This window comes from Canis lupus, chromosome 34 (assembly GCF_003254725.2).
Source record: "Canis lupus dingo isolate Sandy chromosome 34, ASM325472v2, whole genome shotgun sequence".
Taxonomy (NCBI): Eukaryota; Metazoa; Chordata; class Mammalia; order Carnivora; family Canidae; genus Canis; species Canis lupus.
Genome location: NC_064276.1, coordinates 23,748,189 through 23,771,649, shown reverse-complemented (window position 1 = coordinate 23,771,649; position 23,461 = coordinate 23,748,189).

Below are 23,461 nucleotides of genomic sequence, written 5' to 3'. Positions count from 1 at the left end.
GTCTGTAGGGTAACTTTGCTTCTGTGAAAATTAACAATTTATGTCTCCCCAAAAGCACCCTTACTTTTCTTTTTCTCTCAAGTCTGATATTTTAATCTATTCAGCTCAAGTGAAAAGAAGATAAAGGCAAGGCACTACAAAAAAGTATTGTATTAGAAGAGGAAAACAGAATCTTGTGACTGTTGTATGAAATAAATACTTGATTAAAAAATTTAGAAATATATTTCAAATAACTTGGCAGATACTATTTTAATTGATGCTATGAAATCTTTCACATTTCATGTTAACATTTATAAGTGATGTATCAACAATAACGGTGGGTATAAATATTTCTCACGATGAATTTGCACAACCCAAAATGCACTATTTTGATTGAATCATATATCACAGAGCTTTCTAGCTAGAATTAATACATGCACTTTAAATGTCATTCTACACTCTAAGTTAATAATCATTAGGGACTGAGAGGCTCAAGCACATTTGTATTGCAATGAATGCCTTGGAAATAATCAACACAGTCCTACCACAAGGATGCCATTTACTTTCCAGTTCCTTAGAAATCATATATTCCCGATGAGTCATAAGGTTTTCAATAGGGGTAGCTGTAAACTGCAATACAGTCACCATCTCCAGTCACCCATTCTTGAAATATTGACACAATCTTTGACTCTATCATATCCCCAGAGTCTGAAGTCTAATCAGTTGCCAAATCTTGTTGATTTGGCAGCAGTGGTGGAAATGGAAAGACGGAGATTTATCACTTGCTCTCTATTTCCTCAGCTATTACTGCAATGGTAAAGGAGGTATCCTTATTGCTTCCTTGAGAAATTACAAGAGCTCCTCTGGTTTTTCATTTCTCACCCTTCTTCTTAATCTAATCCATTTATGCCACCTGGTTAATTTTTCAATCATACCGACAGAATGCAGCTTTGGCTTTGTTTTAAAATCTCCCCCCCCCCCAAAAAAAATAAAATAAAATCTCCCAATAGTTTTTATTTTATTTTGACAATATAATCCCAGGGCTTTAGCCTGATATTCAACTTTCTACATGCCCTGGCTCTAAGTCCTTTTGTTTTTGCTAAGTTTTCCCATCATTCCTTTAATAGACTTTATATTCAACTCTTCTAAATCTCGAAGATTTTTCTCACTATGAACAATTGCTTATTGACTTCTTCTATCATAAGGCTTTTAACCTATCCACCTTGAAAACAACCTTGAAAAAATATGTTTAAGCATTAAACCTCTTTTGAAATGATTTTAGCCATTTTTTAAAAAATGAACACAAACATATAGAGTCTATTGACTGTCAAGCAATCTAAGGGAGATTATTTCAGCTCTGGCAAGTATTCACTGACATTAGAATAAGAAAAAGTCGGTGCTGATGTGCTAATTTCTCTCTGGGGGGCTAAACCTACTTCTAACTTCTTAAAATTAGTCATCTTTAGGCTATGTTTTTATTCTGGTCACAGGAGAAACTGTCATGAGTCAATTAAATATATCAGATAAAGTGAAGAAGCCCACATTAACCAAAGAGAGAAATAGGCAGAGTGGGCTCATTTCTCTATGGTTATCTGCTTTTTCACTCACGTAGACCTTTATATCTGTCCAATGAAATCTTTTTTTTTTTTTTTTTTTTTTTTTTTTTTTGTGGAGCAAGGAAACAGTTTTTCCCTAACAGGGAAGACAATATCAGTGAGCATATATTCCATTAATGATTCTGATTTTAATAAGATTCAAGATGTCTTCTCATGAAGAGTTTTAAAAGACGACTCATCACCAGGAACTAGATTCAATGAGACCTCATTTATTCAAAAGCTTTTAGAAGTGGTATTCCACATAATTGAATTTCAGACAGTTCAGATTTATTCACTAAAATTTTATTTTTAAAAAAGCCTTTTGAAAATGGATAAATCCCTGTTTTGTTTTCTATAGCACAGAGCACTGGTCTATTTTTGTTGGTCTTCAGTGTTATCTTTATGAATATCCATTACTACAGAGCAATATAGTGTGCCTTGGTGGCTTAATGACTTCTAATGTTGGATGGCCAGTTAGCATTTATTTCCTAATACCTTTGCTTTCCAGTAAGAATACTTCTCTTGCTCTGAGTTCCTTCTTGCTTCCTGCCTTTATCTTTTGTGAGCTGAAAAAGAGGGAGACAAATAATCAAGAATTTATATTATATTTAATTCTGAAATATTTTTATATGGCATTCACATTTTACAAAACATTTTAATACAGTTTTTTAATTTTAGAGCAAATTGGAGTAGCATATATAATCTATACTTTACAAATAAGAATATGGAAGCTCAAATAAGCAGGTAATATTTCATAAGTCCAGATAGCCAGTAAGTTTTAACTACAGAACCTGAATTCAAATCTTTTGACTCCATATATAGTATATTTTGCATTGCAGTATTCTTGCCAGTTATTTAATAGAGCTCTGAGTACTCAAAAAGTAGTAGGGAGTAATTTCTAGTCCCCAAAAGCTAGCTAGTTATTTATTTATTTATTTATTTATTTATTTATTTATTTATTTATTCAGAACAGTTTAGAAGAGGGTAAAGTCTCCAGAAGTAAGGGCACTGATTTGATGGGTGGTTATTGTGCTGTTTTTAGCTAGCAAAAGTCACAATTTTGCTCTGCTAGCTGTAAAATGTAATTCTGGACATTATGACTACCAAATAGTCAATTCTAAGAAGTGGAATAGGGTGCTTGATGGACTCGGAGCGAGTCTGCCAGCATCATATTCATGAAGACTCACATGCATTCCTTCTGATAAACAATAAGAACTTCCAGCAGCAAAGGTTCCTAGCTGAGCCCAAACTGAGTTGACAGAAAGCAGGGCTTTTGGGTTTGAGGGCTTAAAAACTCAGAAGAGCATAGGGTTCCACCTTTCTCACCTTCATCTGACCTTGTCGCAGAGCAAAAGAAGGGAGAGATGAGGATAATGGGAGAATTGATGCAGATCTGCCTTCCTACTCAAAACAGATTTAATGCCCTAGAAAGAAAAAAAGAATACTAGTTTTGAAGCTGAAGAATATACCCTCATAAAATATTTTATGTCTTTGGGCATAAAGAGTATTATTTCCTGGTCTGGATGACAAAATATGACTCCTCATTTGAAAGAGGGCATTTTACATTGGACCACAGATAACCATGGCACTGAGCATACTAAATGTTCTCCTAAAAGACTGTTTTCATGGGGTTTCTTGAAGATCAAAGATTGATATGAAAAAGGGCTGTGAAGCAAAAGAAAAAAATATGAGGACCATTTCATTATGACTATAGCTGACTTTCACTTGTGGAGATACTCCTTTAGGACTCCCTGGAAAATGAAGGTAGGAGATTTATTTAAGAGACCAAGGATCTTATGTGAGCACACTGTGTGTGGAAAGTAGGGAAAGCAGGAGTCAGGACAGGCAAGGGGGTGTATATGTGAAAAGAAGTGGAACCTTTGCTTATTGATGACTATAGAACTTCATGAATATCTGTAGTTTGAAGAGACCTGGCAGTATTGTTCAACACTTAAAATACAGATTTATAATAGGCACAGATGGCCAGAGAATACTGTGGAAACTTTCTGCTATATTTGAATGGAGAGATTTTTGAACTGTTAGAGGTTAAAAGAATGAATGAAGTATTTTAGATCTCTTATTTGAGAAAGATCCCAGACACAATGAAAGAAGACCACAGTACTCATTCACTAAATATCTATTTGTTCATTTTTCTTGTTAGCAGATTGATCTTGAGGCTGGACCCAATAGAACAAACTGAAAGAGAAAAATTTCCAAGATATGTAAAACAATAACAGCCAGTTACTTTTAATGATTTGTATGTTCCCAGTTGTAAAAACTTATCAAATAATTTATCAAGTATAGATAATCAGGATGTTTGAAAACCAGGCTTATCTGGAATGGCTTATAGCTAAATGCACTAAAGAAGAGCCATCTTCTGGAAGCCAGAGAGTATTCAGGTAGAGAAGGGCCCTCAGTAACATGTCTGACCTAATTCTAGAGACAGAGAAATTAAGCCAAAGAGAGAAAAGTTAATTTGGCACATGTGAATCCTAAATAGAAGTATCAAGCTCTTTTCACTCTGCTTAATTTTTTTTTCTCTGTCATATTTTTTTATTTTTCAGAGATACTCTCAAGCATGACATTAAAAGGTAACATATACTAACACCTAAAATCAAAGCTAACCATATTGATGCTATAGGGGGACAACTCAATGAAAAGAAATTAACCTGGTACATCTATAAATTACAATTTCATTGACACTTCTAATGTCAACTTACTAAGTTAGACTAATGTCTAACTTAAACAGCAAATAATCTGCATCTCTCTTTAAAAAATGCATCACCTATATAATTACTAAACCAAATAGTAAAGATAATTCATTACCGTATTAAATAAAGGGAACTGGAGACAGAAACATCAGATTTACTTATGAACCTTATAATGCCAAGTAAGAGAGAGCAAATCAGGATTGCAGATATTTTTAAACATCCTATGAAGGGAAGAAACAGGGAAAATCAGTTTTCTAGAGAAGAACTATTAACTGGTTAAAAGACATTTGACACTAGGAGCAAAAGGAATGTAGTTAGTATAGGATTTACCTTTCCTCAAGTGATATATTTCCTTGCGACTTTAATAACAGTGTCGCAGTAATTGTATTTCCCCAGGAATGTTTTATGCAAAAGAAGTTGCTCAATATGAATGCCTGTTAATAGGCTATAGCTCATAAAGCAATAACTTATCTGGGTACATCAACAAAGGGAGTATAAAATTGTATAGTAAAACCGTCTGGTTGGACTGGCTATCAAAGAACTTAGTTTATGGCTTTGAAAATGGAAAATGAATTTATAGTTTGAAGTGCCAAGAAAGATAAGCTTGTACCTGAATATTTTGTCCCCAATTAACTGATAGCATGTTTTCTGTTTTGGCTAAAAGTCTAGAATAAACTTTAATATATATTATAAGATGCTGTTTCTTAGATGTACAAAAAATTCAAGTTATTATAGAGGCCTGCTTTCTACTTTGACATTTTATTAAAAATATTTTTCAGTTTCTATTGACCAAATGCATGGTGTGCATCCATGGTGTTTCATATATGGTCACAGGAACTACTGAGAACCCAAATATGATGACTGCCCCTGAGGGTTTATCATCTACAGGGAAAACACGTGCTAATGAGAGCATAAGGCTGACAATGATCTGTTGAAATAGACAGACAAATAGTACTGTGGAAGGAGAGAGGAAGATTAATCTCAGCTTTGGTAGTTTGAAAAGTTGACCTTGAGGCAGGAAGTGAATAGAGCCTCCTAGGAAGGAGAACAAACTGTGTCCAGAAACAGGAGAGCTTAGAGTAAATGGGGAGAGAGAAAGTAATTGCATGAGGCTGTAGAACAGGGAGAAATAGATAGAAAAGAGGGAAGCTTTGGGGTGGTGCTTCATTTCCTGTCATTGTCAATCCAATAAATTCATCTGGGCAGTTGTAGATCACACTCATGAAAGCACCATAAAGAGCTCATCGAATGGACCCAATAATTCACTACCATTCTTTTCAGCCACTTTTATTTTCCTTCATAGTATATGGCTGATACCAGAGTCATCTCTTCCCTCTGTACCTACTTTGCAAAAGACAATCAAGGAGGAGAGAGCTTTTCTCTATGATACACTTCCTTTGACTTTCCTTTTCCTGATTATTACATTAAAAAAAAAGAAGGAAAACAAACTTAGTTTCTTTATTTCAAGATCATATATGAAAGTTAGGAAGTAGAACGAGAAAACATATTTGTATATTACCTACATATAATAAAGAATTTGGCTGGCTTCATCTCTACTACCTGAGTGGTAACCTCTAAATCCTTGGAATTTCCCAGAGTGTCCTTGTTATTCATGGTGAACCCTTCAGACCATGTCTGACAGTTTATATTAAAAAGGTGAGTCCAGTGGGCCCCTGGAGAGTTTATGCTAAGAAGATGACTCAGGATGGGAATTGGTCAAGCCGGAAAGACTAACCAAGTAATTCAAGTGCTGGGGCTTTGAGTCATGATAGCAGCCCAACTTCTCTGGAGGGGAGGGAGACTAGGGATTAATTTCAGCTCTGTAATTAATGACTGAATCAATAATACTTACATACTAAAGCCCAAATAAAAACCTTGGACACCAAACTCAGGTGGGGGTCCCTGTTTGCCAATATTCTGAATATTGCTGGGCATCAATGTGCTAGAAGTGTAATGTGACCCTGGGGATGAAGGGAGCTATGCAGTTAAGACTATCCCAGATTTTACTCTGTGCATCTCACCCTTTGATTTTTTTGACATTATAAAACTGTAATCTTAAGTATAATGCTTTACTGAATTCTATGAGTCTTTTTAGCATATTATTGAACCCGAGAGAGTAGTGGGAACCCTTAAATTTATAGCCAACTAGTCAAAAGAAAGCATGGCCTGATGACCCCCAAACTCGTGGATGGTGTTTGAAGTGAGGATAGTTTTTTGTTTGTTTGTTTGTTTGTTTTGTTTTGTTTTAAGAAAGAGAGAGAGAGAGAGTGAGCACTAGCAGGGGGAGGGGCAGAAGGAGAAAGAGGAAGAATTAAGCAGCCTCAGCACGGAGGATGCAGGACTTGATCTAACGCCTCCAAAATTATGACCTGAGCCAAAATTAAGAGTCAGATGCTTAACTGACTGAGCCACCCTGGTGCCCCAAAATGAAGGCAATCTCAAGGGAGATGTGCCTTTAGCCTATGAAGTTTGGCTCAACTCCAGGTAGCTGGTGTTGGAAGTTATTGTACCTATCTTATTTTTCCCTAAGGATGAATTTGAGCTCACACAGGCTTAGTAATGTTCCCAGCGTCACACTGTGTTAGCAGAAAACTTGGGATGAGGATCAATGTTCATTATCTTGTACCATGCTAGATATTTACTCAGTCTCATTTTCATCTCCACAGTAGAATTGTGGTAGAGAAGCAAAGAAATGGGCTGCCAATGTGGGCAAATCTCACATTATGATGCCCTCTGATGGCAGCTGGTAGATATTATTTAAGAAGCCTTAGTAGGTGCTGGGCACTTTGCTAACTGCTTTACAGCTGTGAGGAGCTTATTTAATCCTCATAACCCTTCAAATATCTCCACTTAACAGATGTAGAAACTGAAGTTTATGGAATCTAAGTAACCTGCCTCAGAAAGCAAAAATAATAAGTCACAGAATTTGAGCTTTGGGGAGGCAATATTGAATTTTGAGAAAATGGATTCTGGAGGCAGCCAACCTTGGTGTCTAGATATCCTGGCTTGATCTGAATTGTGAAATGTTTTACAATTCACCTTTCAATCTTTCTAAAGAGAAATATCATATTTGAAATTTGAATGCCATACAATTTCACCCTCCCATACTTTTTTCCATTTTATTTTTTAATAGTTGTAAAGTTTAAAGAATAAAATTTACATAAGACTTTTGTTGATTAAAAAAAAAGACTTTTGTTGATTATGGAAATTTTAAAAAGAATTACCAAATAAATAACACTCCATTCAAAATAAGAACTTGGACTGAAAGTTATGTGGCTTTGAACAAAGTCCTTATCCATTTGATGAGTCAGGTTCTTCTGTTAGGTGGAGATAATAATGGTATATGCTTCATGAAGTTGTCATAAGTTCTAAATATAATCTCTTTAGCACAATGCCTGGCATATAACAAACACTGACAATAATTATTATTAGACTTTGCATTGTCAAGAATGATTATAATAAGTCAGGTGACTCAATTGTTATTGCTTAGCAAAAATATATACTTCTGTTTTGTATCCTTGTTTGGTAGAAGTAAGAATACTGAAGAGGGAATCAAATGAAAGAAGATTTAGTCTGATGCTAAACTAGGTGACTCCCAACTAGCCATGTACTTTAGAGAAGGCAGTTCTCTGAGTCAATATGAGTGTCAACTCACATTAGAAGGTGTGAAATCCTTAAAATCAAGTGCCTCATAGAACATGTTAACATTATCCACGTATTGATATTGAAGATGTAAAAACCGGCCTATTAACTTCACCAGTATAGTAATAAATTTGTGAGATTTGGCTAAAAAGAAAAAAATAATTTTAGATTGGGGCAGAATGCAGACTGATAATTTGAGGCAGTAAGCATATATGAAGGAAATACTAAGACACAAAAAGGGATGCATGATGGAAGTTTCAAAAGGGAAAACAAAGGAGCCAAGATTCTTCTTGGCTAAGGCCAGATCCTTGCTGCACTGCTGCTGCACTCAATTCTTCCTGGCACCTACATTGTCATGATTAAGTAGGATAAATGTTTTGCACTGAGCTTTGGAGTGTGCAATAGAAAAACAAGCCTGAATTACCAGGAATAGCAAAGAGCCACTCTAAATTACTTTGTGTCTCAAGGACATAAGGCTATGTACAGAGGTGAAAAGCAGATAAAAGAAAAACAGACTATTCACACAGCAAACACAAGTTGTGAAATTTAACTTTTTTCAGTTGATGGAAAGAGCTGTAAAGGAGACCTATTCATTGCTTTTCAATAGCTTGATGCCTTCCTTCTTTTAAAGATATATGTGAGTGCTAGGTCCTCATTTATTTATAAAAGCCACAGAGTGATTAGCAGCATAATGTGGGAAATAAACATTTTTTTTTAAATTAGAAGGCATCCCATTAATTAGAAGATTTATTAGATAGCCAGGTGGTTCAGTGAATCAATTTATGGTTAATTCAAGAAAAATAATACTGTCACCAAAATATATGTACATTTGAGGGAAAACTTTTAAAAAAACAAACAAAATGATCTGGATAATGGGATTCATTAATCAATGGAACTGTGTGTATGTATTTGTAGGTTTTGGGGAAGGAGTCAAAGTTGTCAGTCTGGAAAACATATTAACCTTGAATTTAGTGAGTCAGAACTCGTGTCATAATAAAATGAACCTGTAAAGAGCAGCATGGCTACTTCTGGTATAAGATGACAGCAGGAAGCACCCTCTCACAACTTCTCACTAACACATCTATGAAGACAAAAGAAACTGAAAACTGAAATTGATTTAAAAAACCTTAATGATATAATTATGAGGCAGATACAAATGAATCATAATAATTAACTATCCAAATTTTAGCTTATGGTAGATCTTGCTTTTCTTCTTAAGATACACCATTCCCCAAAATATTAATTAATTAATATTTATTTATGTAGGTAGAAGCTATTTAGTCCAGAATTCACCTGGGCAGTGAGTGTGAAAATCAATAAAAACCACTCAAATGAGAGCAAGAAATAGAGAGCTCACTACAGAAAGGGTCAATCACCATCATTTGTGTTAAGCAGAGACTTAAAGGTATGCAGTGATGTGGGAAACCTTGATGGTGGAGAAAAGAGAAGACTTCTGGTATGTCCTGATTGGAGGCTGTTGGCATAGGGAAGTTGTAGGCTGGATAGCTAACAGTAGGGCATTTTATGTTTTTGGTTGGGTTACATATTTGGCTTTATCTGCTTAATCCTAAATTGGAAGTGGGAACAAATATTAAAGAAGCTACCAGTTATCAGTGAAGTGTTGGCTATTTGGAGTTGATCGCTCAAGGCGTTATTGGTCAAATTCCTGGATTGGTAGGAGAGCTAGTAGTCTGCCTTCCTAGATTGATGACTATAGATAGTAGGCTGACTTTTTGGTTTGGTTACTGCACATTGTGAATCAGAGTTCTATCTTTATATATATATATATATATATATATATATATATATATGAGAGAAAGAGAGAGAGACTGGTCATAGTGCATTTGTAAAGTCTCTTATAAATATTGAAATCTGAAAGTGACATGTGACAATTGGGAAGGAGATAAGAATAGTACCTTATAAGAACAGTACCTCATAAGAACAGTTCCCTTAAAGTCAACAGAAATGGGCAGGCTACCACTAGCAATCCTTGCTAGTGATTTTGCTTTTCATGTGTTACATAAATTCAGATTAATGAAGAACTAGCCAAAAGGAGGTGGGGAAAGATGCCCCCTCATTAGTAAGTATTACATTGGATGAAAGCCAGCTAGAGATGCAGAAGCTATGCACATCAACCTGTTCCTCAGCTATGGATCTGAAGAAGGTTACACCATCGCCTACATGAACTGAGAGAAGTAGCAAGGGCTGTCAGGTGACAAAGACCTGGCCTTTTTTTGAAGATGAGCAAGAAACAAAAAAAACTTTAAAAAATCATCATGTGCTTTAACAAAAAAGTTTACTGAATAAGAGAGCAAACACAGCAACCAGACTCAAAAGGAAAACCTAACTTCTGGGGCACCTGGGTGGCTCAGTCAGTTAAGCATCCAACCCTTGATTTTGGCTCAGGTCATGGTCTCAGGGTCGTGAGATTGAGTCCTGCATCAGCTCCACACTTGGCAGGGAGTCTGGTTCAGATTCTTGCTCTCCCTCTCCCCCTTATTGTGCAGACTCTCTCTCTCTCTAAATGAATAAATAAAACCTTAAAAAAAACAGTATTACATCTGAAAATATGTTACTGTAGGACCCAAAAGGAAATTCCAGGAATCTGTTTTAAGATCTTCATCTTAAAATCAAGGAAGTCATGATTTCTGTAAAATGTATCTAACAGACAGAAGGGGAATTTAGGCTGATGAAAATGGAGACAGAAGAGATGAGTGAAGATGGAAAGGACACAGAAATAAAGCAGCAGAGTATGAATCCTCATTGAAAGTATAAAATCAATGATACAGCTCACAAAGCTGAAACTCTCAGAATGAGGAGAAAAAAGGCAAAAGGCAAATTTCAGTAAAAGACAAAAGATATGATTGATATGGCCAGTGACTAAACCAACAGCCTATAGATAATTGGTAGTCCTGGGGGAGAGGCAGAAACAAGGAATGAAAAATTCTATCTAATACTAATACTATGAAATAATTATAGCTAACATTTATTAAATGCCTACTATTCCTTAATCTATGTGCTATGTATTTTATTCGGATTATTAAATTTAATATACACAATGGACCTCTGTGTAGTTTTATATTAACCCTGTTTCAGAAATAAAAAAAAAAAAACTGAGCTTAAAAGCACATAAGAATATTCCCTGAGGTTATTAAGTAAAGCCTTCCTCATAGAATTTTATTTTTTCAAAAATCAGTGAAAACATCGCCATATATATTCTGTTAAAATTTTTGTACTATTGATTAAAGAAAAATAATATACAGGTATTCTAGCCTCGTTTACTGTCTCTCTCTTCCTCCTTCGCTCCCTTCTTCAGCAAACACTTCTAACTTGATTTGTCCTACCAGCATAACAAAAGAGGAGAGACCTCTAGGTTTCTTTAATGGCTATTTTCAGATGTAGTTTGCTTGGCCTATTGGCTGCATTTGCCACTGTTGATCAACACTTTTCAAAACTTTCTGCTTCCTTGGTATCTTATGGTGTCACACATTTCTTCTTTTAATGTGTTGTTATCGTTTTCTTTTTTTTTTCCACTGATACAATATCTTTTATTTTAAAATTGTTATTGGAGTTCAATTTACCAACATATAGCATAACACCCAATGCTCATCCCGCCAAGTGCCCCTCTCAGTGCCTGTCACCCAGTCACCCCATCCCCCTGCCCACCTCCCCTTTCCACTACCCCTTGTTCATTTCCCAGAGTTAGGTGTCTCTCATGTTTTGTCACCCTCACTGATATTTTCATTCATTTTCTCTCCTTTCCCTTTATTCCCTTTCACTAATTTTTATATTCCCCAAATGAATGAGACCATATAATATTTGTCCTTCTGCGATTGACTTATTTCACTCAGCAGAATACCCTCCAGTTCCATCCATGTTGAAGCAAATGGTGGGTATTTGTCATTTCTAATGGCTGAGGAATATTCCATTGTATACATAGACCACATCTTCTTTATCCATTCATCTGTCGGTGGACACCGAGGCTCCTTCCACAGTTTGGCTATTGTGGACATTGCTGCTAGAAACATCGGGGTGCAGGTGTCCCGGCGTTTCATTGCACCTGCATCTTTGGGGTAAATCCCCAGCAGTGCAATTGCTGGGTCGTAGGGCAGGTCTATTTTTAACTCTTTGAGGAACCTCCACACAGTTTTCCAGAGTGGCTGCACCAGTTCACATTCCCACCAACAGTGCAAGAGGGTTGTTATCTCTTTGTGAGCCTCTTTTTTAGTTGGTGTTCTTCCTTTGCTTAGGCATTCCATCTGAAAACCGTTCCTATTTTCATTCCCCTAAGGGAAGTTTTGGCCTTTGCCATTTATATAGCAGCGACTCTCAAGGTTGCCAGATCTCTCCTCCAAGCTCCAGACTATATTTTCTTGGATGTTGATATTCATCTCACACAAAACCAATCTCTAGATTCCTGACACATTTTCCCAACAAAAGGCTGCATCTCCCTTAGGTTCTCCTGACATAGGGAATGGTATTCCACTATTGGGTGCAATTGCATTTTAGAGGCATTATTGTCAACTTGACGCCTCTGACGCTGATCTTTGAACTCTCTTGAAATTCTTTTATCACTATATTCAAATAACCCAACCATAACTATATTTCTTTTTGTCTACTGCTACTACCTCATGTGAAACACCTAGATTATTGTATTGGTCTCTTAACTGTTCTATCCCCCACTCAGCTCTGAGAGGAAAGGAATCCTTTTAAAAGATCAGTTAGAGCATGTCACCCCCTTGAAGTCATTTTCAATGACTTCTTGTCACACTTAAATAAAATCCCCAATCTTTTATCTTTCTCCAGAATATGTCTCCACCTCATCCCGGATGCTTCCTCCTTCTTCATTCCATTCTAGTCATTCTGGCCTTGCTGATCCACATTCTCACAAGATCCTCACACTTGCTATTCCTCTGCCTAGATGCTTATTCCTCAGACATTTACAAATCTCATTTTCACTGCAGTTAGGTTTCTGTTCAAATCATTTCATCAAACTATATTTCCTATCCTAGTATATAAGATCTATGAAGTTAGTCTATCTTTTGTTCATTGGCTTATTGGCTAGAACTTAGGAGATGTTACATACAGTTTTTTGAATGACTGAACCTCAAACTCAACATTTCCATCATCAGTTTTTCTTTCTTTTTTTTTTTTTTTAAGATTTTATTTATTTATTCATGAGAGACACAGAAAGAGAGAGGCAGAGACACAGGCAGAGGGAGAAGCAGGCTCCATGCAGGGAGCCTGATGTGGGACTTGATCCTGGGTTTCCAGGATTAGGCCCTGGACTGAAGGCAGAGCTCATCTGCTGAGCCACCTGGGCTGCCCTCATCAGTTTTTTCTATTATCAGTTCCATCATCACTTTTAAAAAAATATTTATTTATTTGAGAGAGAGAAGAGGTGAGAGAGCAAGTGGTTGAGGGGCAAAGGGTGAAGGAGAGAGAGGATCCTCAAACAGAATCTCTGCTGAGAGCACAGCCCAAAAAGGGGCTTGATCCCAGGGCCCTGAGATCATATCCTGAGCTGAAATCAAAAGTCAGCCACTTAACTGACTGAGCTACCCAAGAGCCCCAAGCCACCATCACTTTTCTCCAGATTTAAAAACTCTCTATCTCTACCCTATCACAATGTGTAGATAGCTTACTAAATTTTATTGCCCTCCACCAGACCTACTACAATGTATATACTTTTGCATTATCTCTTCAGGTGTCTTCTTCCTTCCTTCTTCTGCTGATGTATTCAGTGCATTTATTCTGTATCCAGCACCCAGAACTTCCTGTTAAAATGCAAATACTCCAGGTTAGGAACAAAGTATGCCATGCTGAGTTCTTCTTTTTCTAAGAATGCTTCACATTCTTCATGTGCTTAGGTGAGAGTTCAGTTCAGCTGGGAACTCAAGGAAATAAGAGGGCAGCTATTAGAGTCTGAAACAATGTCATAGGGAGGTAGTTCTCAACGTTTAGTCCATAACAATAACCCAAGGGCTTGTAAGACAGATATCTGTTGGCATTGCTAGCTCTTCTGATACTACAAATCTAGGGTGGGCCCAGGAATTTGTATTTCTAACAAGTTCCTAGTAATAGTGATGATTCTGGTCCAGGGACCACATTTTGAGAATTACTGCCTAGGAAGGTTACACTGGGAAAAAAGCTGGTAGGTATTGGGAAGAGAAAGAAAATAAAAGGAAAATGAGGCACTCATCAAAGGCAAAGCTCTCCTAGACTCCACTGACTTCTGTCTGACACTATACTGTATTTGAAAGAGAGAGAGAGAAAGGCAGAGATGGAGAGACAGAGAGACAGAAAAGCATGGTTTGTTAGAATGTAAGAACTCTGAACTGAGCTTCACTCTAAACTACTGGTGTGACCTTAAGTCTATAACTCTGAGCCTCAAATTGTTGATGTGTAAAGGGACATAAAAATATATCTCATTCATGTGAATTGTTATAGGAATTAATGTTTCTCTGTACAAAACCCTGGACCAAATTAAGTTCTCAAAAAATATATGCTCTATTTACATTTTATAAATTTCCCAGAACTTGCCCTTTCCTATATCCATGTTACTAATTATTATTTATACTCTAATCTTATACCTTCACCCAAAATTTAAAAATAGAAATTCTAGTGTGTTTACATCCAAGTATCTCTTCCAAACTTGTCACTATGATGATTTTGTGTTTATTATAACTTCTCCAGCATGATGATGCATTTCCTAAGATTTTGCTAAACACAATAAAAAAAAATGATACTGCAATGCATCACATGGTGTGCTGACCTAGGGACCTGTATTCTTGGCTACAGAACTGACTCTGCCAAATAGATAGCTGGATGAGCTTAGGCAAATCATTTTACCTCTGTGTCTGTTTTACCATCTGAAAATTTGGATAATACCTACTGTCTTAGCATCTCAGGGATATATCAGTTAAGAATGCTCTCAGTTGTAAGTAATAAATCCTGCAAGCCTGGATTAAATAAATAAGGCTTAATGTTCCTCTTGTTTTAAAAAAAAATCTAAAAAAGGAAATCCACAGTAGTATAGGTGATTAAAGGTGTCATTAAAGAACAAGTATCCAAGTTCTCTTTCTCTTTATGTTCTGTTATCCATAGAATGAGAGTTGATAAACTTTTTCTGTAAAGGTCCAGAGAATAAATATTTTAGGTTTTAAGTGCTATAAGGTCTCTGTTTCTACTACTTAACTTTGCCCTTTTAGTGTGAAAGTAACCATAGGCAATACATAAATAAATGACTGTGATTGTGTTCCAATAAAGCTTTATTTATAAAAACAGATGGTGGATCAGGTTTGGCTGATAGGCTCTACTGTACTGACCCCTCTGATCTCAGTATGGTTGTTGTACCTGTAGAAATCACATCTACATTCCAGTTAAAAACAAAATGTCCATTGAAGAGGGTGGAATTCAGAAGGGGCATCCTCCAAGTCTATTCCTCCCCTTGAAACACCTCCCCAGTGACTTTCTATTATATCATTTTGCTTAGAATTGCATCTATGGTGGGCTTTATAGATGTTTACTGCCATTCAAGTTCACTTGTTTCTTCTTCTTCTTTTTTTAAAAGACTTTATTTATTCATGAGAGACACAGAGAGAGGCAGAGACATAGGCAGAGGGAGAAGCAGGCTCCTTGAGGGGAGCCTGATGTGGGACCCAATCCCAGGACCGTGGGATCATGACCTGACCCAAAGGTAGACACTCAACCACTGAGCCATCCACATGCCCCTCATGTTCATTTGTTTCCAAGTAAGTACCTTCCCTCCCCTCTTCTCCCCTCTCCTCCTCTGTCCCTCAGAAATTAAATGTGGCAAGTTACTTGCATTGGTCAAGGAAATTTAAGTAAAAGTGATATATGTTAGTTCTGAGCTGTACTTTTAGGATCTCAATGTAAAAGTTGTCATGTATTTTCCCCTCTATTACTGTCTATGGAACATTCCGGATAATAACTATATATGCCTGAGTCCCAGAGTGAGAACTCATGAGTTCACAATGACTTTCCTTGTACATGAAACCTGAGTTGAGAGATATTGCTTTGTTTTTTAATACACTTATATTAGGCAGTTATTATTACAGCATAACTCAGTGCCCCCTGAGATATATAAGGTCATATAGACACTGAGGGAAGTAAATGTGGCTTTTCAGTCTCTCTTATAAAGCAATGGTTCTCAATTTGTGGCCCTTGACCCAGCATAAACATGACCATGTTAGGAAGAGAAATTCTTATTTCCATCTCAGACCCACTGAATCAGGAATTTGTGACTTAAATTTCTAAGTGGTTCTAATGCATCTTTACTATCTCTGTGGTAAAGGAAGAAAAGTGAGAGAGGGATTGTAAATGACTTTTGGTTCTCTGAAATACACAGTGTGGGCAAAAATAATGAGGAAAAAAACCTCCAAAATGCTCATTGCTATATAATTTGCTGCTGTATCTCAATACCCAAGGGAAACAATATAGATGAAAGTAGATGCTGGACATATTACATAACCTTGTTCAAATATTGTCATTATAAACTCTCACTTTTATTAAACATTTCATTTGTAATTATGAATAATATTTCAGAAAAATACATTATCCTGTTTTCATAAATATAGAATGTGCAGAAGACATTAGATGTATACCTTCAAAATAATTAAATTTTATTTTAAAAGCTGATGTGCAAAATGCTACTTCTGCAATGCTGGTGTTCATGCCAATGAATAACTTAAGAAAGCCTCCAGTTGAATGTGATCTTTAGTTAAAAAATATATTTGTTGAAGTATCTTAAGTCTTGAGCCCAAAATAAACTGAAATAGAAGATTTAATCTGCTTTCGTTCTGTTTTACTTTTTTTAATTCTGTGAAAAATGACAAAAAATCATGCTTTGAAAAGTTGAACATATGTGATAATTTTATCTTAAAGTTATCTTAATGAGAGTGGGAAGAAATGGGGAATAGCTATGAATTGTGAAAGACCATCACTGGTCAAATATTCTTTCCCTTCCTAACAAAACAAATTATTGTGATTATGTGGAAAGAAAAATAGAACATGGAGAGTGAGAAGATGGTTACCTCCCCCTGTCAGTCTCGCTTTCCTCATCTGAAAGATCAAACAGTTCTATATATCACATGAAGCATTAAGTATAAAAGCACATAGCAAACATGTGTTTCCTCATATGAGATTGTTCCATGCATTTATTCATGTGTCCAACAGATATGAAATGTAATCACTGTGTGTAAATACTTTGGAAAGCATCACAAATATACAGGTCATGAGATAAGTATGACACCCGCGAAGAGCTTATGTTCTGATGGGGAACACAGGCAAGAAAATGAATGACCTTAGAATAACTTACTAATTGTTATAAAAGAGAGAGGACTTCCAGAGAAGATGGCAGAGTAGGGGATCCTAAGCTCATCTTGCTCCACAGATACACCTAGATTACACTCACATCAGTGCAAATCATCTATAAAATGACCCAAAGACAGGCAGGACAGACTCTCCATAGCTAGTATAGAGGAGAGGCCACATTCAAGAGGGTAAGAAGGGCAGAAACACAGTCAGGAGCCATGCCGACCTGAGCGAGAGACAGATATTGCATTTACAGAGAAAGGAAAGGAGCAAACCTCACACTAGGCACCTCAGGTATGGGGGACCTGCACTGGAAAAGATGAATCCCAGTAACATGTGGCTTTGAAAACCAAAGGGGATTAATATTGTAAGTTCTTATAATCAATGGGGCTTAAAACCTGGACCTTTAAAAATCGATGGGCTCGGCTCTAGGAGAGCCAGAAGGTGAGGGGAAACCGAGTCCTAGTCCTTAAAGAGATGGTATGAGACAGCCCTGCTAAGATATAGTGTAGAAGCAGCAGTTTGAAAAATGCCTGCAGCATATGGGAGGGAGATCGGTTTACTAATCTCAGAGCTCGTGCTAGAAGAACAGGGATCTCAGAAAGACTTGTCCAAGAACAAGTTTTCCATTCTCAACCTTGATTCTGCCATTGAATTTGCCATGGGTGGAATCATACTGGAACATATAGACCATGTAGTTGAAGTCCATATCCAATTTACCAGAGTTAAAACAACACTGGTGACCAGGCACCCAATCTGGCCAAATCCATTTACCTTTGCCATCGTCTCTCAGGGAAGTGTCTGGCACTGTAACAGAAGATGCAGCTATCTGTTGAACATGAAGGAATAGAGAGCCTGAGTGGTATAAACATTTTAACAATATTTGTTCTCCCAAACCATGAGCATGGGATATCTTTCTACTTGTTTGTGTCATCTTCAATTTCTTTTGTCAATGTTTCATAGTCTTCAGAGTACAGGTCTTTAACCTCATTGGTTAAATTTATTCCTTTGTAATTTATTTTTGGTACAGTTGTAAAGGAAACTGTTTTCTTAATTTCTCTTTCTGCTACTTCATTGTTAGTGTATAGAAGTACAGCAGGTTTCTGTACATTAATTTTGCATCCTGTGACCTTCCTTGAATATTCCTCTGTCTCATCATTTTGTCTGTGTATCAGTCTATGTGTTAGGAAAGTCAGCTACATCTCCCGCTCTTGAAAGTAGCAGGCTTATGAAGAAGAGCTCCCATATGCTTTGTAGCACAATATCCTCTATTCATTAGAACCTGGAGCTTCAGGGGTATTTCTTATGTGTGCTGTGCACACTCTATTGTTGTGGATGAGCCATGTTTGCCTTCAGTTCAGTCATCTGCAACATTATATTTGGCTGTTGTGGGCAGGGTTTTGTTCCTGTGTTGTTAATCCAGTTTGTTTTTTTAGTTTTCAGATTTATTTATTTATTTGACAAAGAGTGAGAGAACAAGCAAGGGCTGACTGAGGAAGAGGGAGAAGCAGGTTCCCTGCTGAGCAGAGCCCAGCCTGGGTGGGATAATCCCAGGACCCTGGGATCATGACCTGAGCCAACGCAGCAGACTTAACTTAACTGAGCTACTTGGTACCCCGATGTGGTTTTTTTTTTAATTTATTTTTATGGTGTTCAATTTACAACATACAGAATAACACCCAGTGCCCGTCACCCATTCTCCCACCCCCCGCCCTCTCCCTTCTACCACCTAGTTCGTTCCCAGAGTTAGCAGTCTTTACGTTCTGTCTCCCTTTCTGATATTTCCCACATTTCTTCTCCCCCCTTATATTCCCTTTCACTATTATTTATATTCCCAAATGAATAGAACATATATTGTTTGTCCTTCTCCGACTGACTTACTTCACTCAGCATAATACCCTCCAGTTCCATCCACGTTGAAGCAAATGGTGGGTATTTGTCATTTCTAATTCTGAGTAATATTCCATTGTATACATAAACCACATCTTCTTTATCCATTCATCTTTCGTTGGACACGAGGCTCCTTCCACAGTTTGGCTATCGTGGCCATTGCTGCTAGAAACATCGGGGTGCAGGTGTCCCGGCGTTTCATTGCATTTGTATCTTTGGGGTAAATCCCCAACAGTGCAATTGCTGGGTCGTAGGGCAGGTATATTTTTAACTGTTTGAGGAACCTCCACACAGTTTTCCAGAGTGGCTGCACCAGTTCACATTCCCACCAACAGTGTAAGAGGGTTCCCTTTTCTCCATCCTCTCCAACATTTGTTGTTTCCTGCCTTGTTAATTTCCCCATTCTCACTGGTGTGAGGTGGTATTGTGGTTTTGATTTGTATTTCCCTGATGGCAAGTGATGCAGAACATTTTCTCATATGCATGTTGGCCATGTCTATGTCTTCCTCTGTGAGATTTCTGTTCATGTCTTTTGCCCATTTCATGATTGGATTGTTTGTTTCTTTGGTGTTGAGTTTAATAAGTTCTTTATAGATCTTGGAAACTAGCCTTTATCTGATATGTCATTTGCAAATATCTTCTCCCATTCTGTAGGTTGTCTTTGAGTTTTGTTGACTGTATCCTTTGCTGTGCAAAAGCTTCTTATCTTGATGAAGTCCCAATAGTTCATTTTGCTTTTGTTTCTTTTGCCTTCGTGGATGTATCTTGCAAGAAGTTACTATGGCCGAGTTCAAAAGGGTGTTGCCTGTGTTCTTCTCTAGGATTTTGATGGAATCTTGTCTCACATTTAGATCTTTCATCCATTTTGAGTTTATCTTTGTGTATGGTGAAGAGAGTGGTCTAGTTTCATTCTTCTGCATGTGGATGTCCAATTTTCCCAGCACCATTTATTGAAGAGACTGTCTTTCTTCCAATGGATAGTCTTTCCTCCTTTATCGAATATTAGTTGACCATAAAGTTCAGGGTCCACTTCTGGTTCTCTATTCTGTTCCACTGATCTATGTGTCTGTTTTTGTGCCAGTACCACACTGTCTTGATGACCACAGCTTTGTAGTACAACCTGAAATCTGGCATTGTGATGCCCCCAGATATGGTTTTCTTTTTAAAATTCCCTGGCTATTCGGGGTCTTTTCTGATTCCACACAAATCTTAAAATAATTTGTTCTAACTCTCTGAAGAAAGTCCATGGTATTTTGATAGGGATTGCATTAAACGTGTATATTGCCCTGGGTAACATTGACATTTTCACAATATTAATTCTGCCAATCCATGAGCATGGAATATTTTTCCATCTCTTTGTGTCTTCCTCAATTTCTTTCAGAAGTGTTCTATAGTTTTGAGGGTATAGATCCTTTACCTCTTTGTTAGGTTTATTCCTAGGTATCTTATGCTTTTGGGTGCAATTGTAAATGGGATTGACTCCTTAATTTCTCTTTCTTCAGTCTCATTGTTAGTGTATAGAAATGCCACTGACTTCTGGGCATTGATTTTGTATCCTGCCACGCTACCAATTGCTGTATGAGTTCTAGCAATCTTGGGGTGGAGACTTTTGGGTTTTCTATGTAGAGTATCATGTCATCGGCGAAGAGAGAGTTTGACTTCTTCTTTGCCAATTTGAATGCCTTTAATGTCTTTTTGTTGTCTGATTGCTGAGGCTAGGACTTCCAGTACTATGTTGAATAGCAGTGGTGAGTGGACATCCCTGTCTTGTTCCTGATCTTAGGGAAAGGCTCCCAGTGCTTCCCATTGAGAATGATATTTGCTGTGGGCTTTTCATAGATGGCTTTTAAGATGTCGAGGAATGTTCCCTCTATCCCTACACTCTGAAGAGTTTTGATCAGGAATGGATGCTGTATTTTGTCAAATGCTTTCTCTGCATCTAATGAGAGGATCATATGGTTCTTGGTTTTCTCTTGCTGATATGATGAATCACATTGATTGTTTTACGGGTGTTGAACCAGCCTTGTGTCCCAGGATAAATCCTACTTGGTCATGGTGAATAATTTTCTTAATGTACTGTTGGATCCTATTGGCCAGTATCTTGTTGAGAATTTTTGCATCCATGTTCATCAGGGATATTGGTCTGTAATTCTCCTTTTTGTGGGGTCTTTGTCTGGTTTTGGAATTAAGGTGATGCTGGCCTCATAGAACGAATTTGGAAGTACTCCATCTCTTTCTATCTTTCCAAACAGCTTTAGGAGAATAGGTATGGTTTCTTCTTTAAACGTTTGATAAATTCCCCTGGGAAGCCATCTGGCCCTGGACTCTTGTGTCTTGGGAGGTTTTTGATGACTGCTTCAATTTCCTCCTGGTTATTGGCCTGTTCAGGTTTTCTATTTCTTCCTGTTCCAGTTTTGGTAGTTTGTGGCTTTCCAGGAATGCGTCCATTTCTTCTAGATTGCCTAATTTATTGGCGTATAGCTGTTCATAATATGTTTTTAAAATCGTTTGTATTTCCTTGGTGTTGGTAGTGATCTCTCCTTTCTCATTCATGATTTTATTAATTTGAGTCTTCTCTCTCTTCTTTTAATAAGGCTGGCTAATGGTTTATCTATCTTATTAATTCTTTCAAAGAACCAACTCCTGGTTCTGTTGATCTGTTCCACAGTTCTTCTGGTCTCGATTTCGTTGAGTTCTGCTCGAATCTTTATTAACTCCCTTCTTCTCTTGGGTGTAGGATCTATTTGCTGTTTTTCTCTAGCTCCTTTATGTGTAAGGTTAGCTTTTGTATTTGAGTTCTTTCCAGTTTTTGAATGGATGCTTGTATTGCGATGTATTTCCCCCTTAGGACTGCTTTTGCTGCATCCCAAAGATTTTGAACGGTTGTATCTTCATTCTCATTAGTTTCCATGAATCTTTTTAATTCTTCCTTAATTTCCTGGTTGACCCTTTCATCTTTTAGCAGGATGGTCCTTAACCTCCACGTGTTTGAGGTCCTTCCAAACTTCTTGTTGTGATTTAGTTCTAATTTCAAGGCATTATGGTCTGAGAATATGCAGGGGACAATCCCAATCTTTTGGTATCGGTTCAGACCCGATTTGTGACCCATATGTGGTCTATTCTGGAGAAAGTTCCATGTGCACTTGAGAAGAATGTGTATTCAGTTGAGTTTGGATGTAAAGTTCTGTAGATATCTGTGAAATCCATCTGGTCCAGTGTATCATTTAAAGCTCTCGTTTCTTTGGAGATGTTGTGCTTAGAAGACCTATCGAGTATAGAAAGAGCTAGATTGAAGTCACCAAGTATAAGTGTATTATTATCTAAGTATTTCTTCACTTTGGTTATTATTGATTTATATATTTGGCAGCTCCACATTCGGGGCATATATATTGAGGATTGTTAAGTCCTCTTGTTGAATAGATCCTTTAAGTATGATATAGTGTCCCTCTTCATCTCTCACTACAGTCTTCGGGGTAAATTTTAGTTTATCTGATATAAGGATGGCTACCCCTGCTTTCTTTTGAGGACCATTTGAATGGTAAATGGTTCTCCAACCTTTTATTTTCAGGCTGTAGGTGTCCTTCTGTCTAAAATGAGTCTCTTGTAGACAGCAAATAGATGGGTCCTGCTTTTTATCCAGTCTGAAACCCTGCGCCTTTTGATGGGGTCATTAAGCCCGTTCACATTCAGAGTTACTATTGAGAGATATGAGTTTAGTGTCATCATGATATCTATTCAGTCCTTGTTTTTGTGGATTGTTCCACTGAACTTCTTCTTAAAGGGGAATTTTAAGAGTCCCCTTAAAATTTCTTGCAGAGCTGGTTTGGAGGTCACATATTCTTTCAGTTGCTGCCTGTCTTGGAAGCTCTTTATCTCTCCTTCCATTTTGAATGAGAGCCTTGCTGGATAAAGTATTCTTGGTTGCATGTTCTTCTCATTTAGGACCCTATATATGCCAGCCCTTTCTGGCCTGCCAGGTCTCTGTGGAGAGGTCTGCTGTTACCTAATACTCCTCCCCATAAAAGTCAGGGATTTCTTGTCTCTTGCTGCTTTAAGGATCTTCTCTTTATCTTTGGAATTTGCAAGCTTCACTATTAAATGTCGAGGTGTTGAACGGTTTTATTGATTTTGGGGGATCTCTCTATTTCCTGGATCTGAATGCCTGTTTCCCTTCCCAGATTAGGAAAGTTTTCAGCTATGATTTGTTCAAATACATATTCTGGCCCTCTGTCCTTTAGCCCTCAGGAACCCCAATTAAGCGTAGGTTTTTCTTCCTCAGGCTGTCGTTTATTTCCATAATCTATCTTC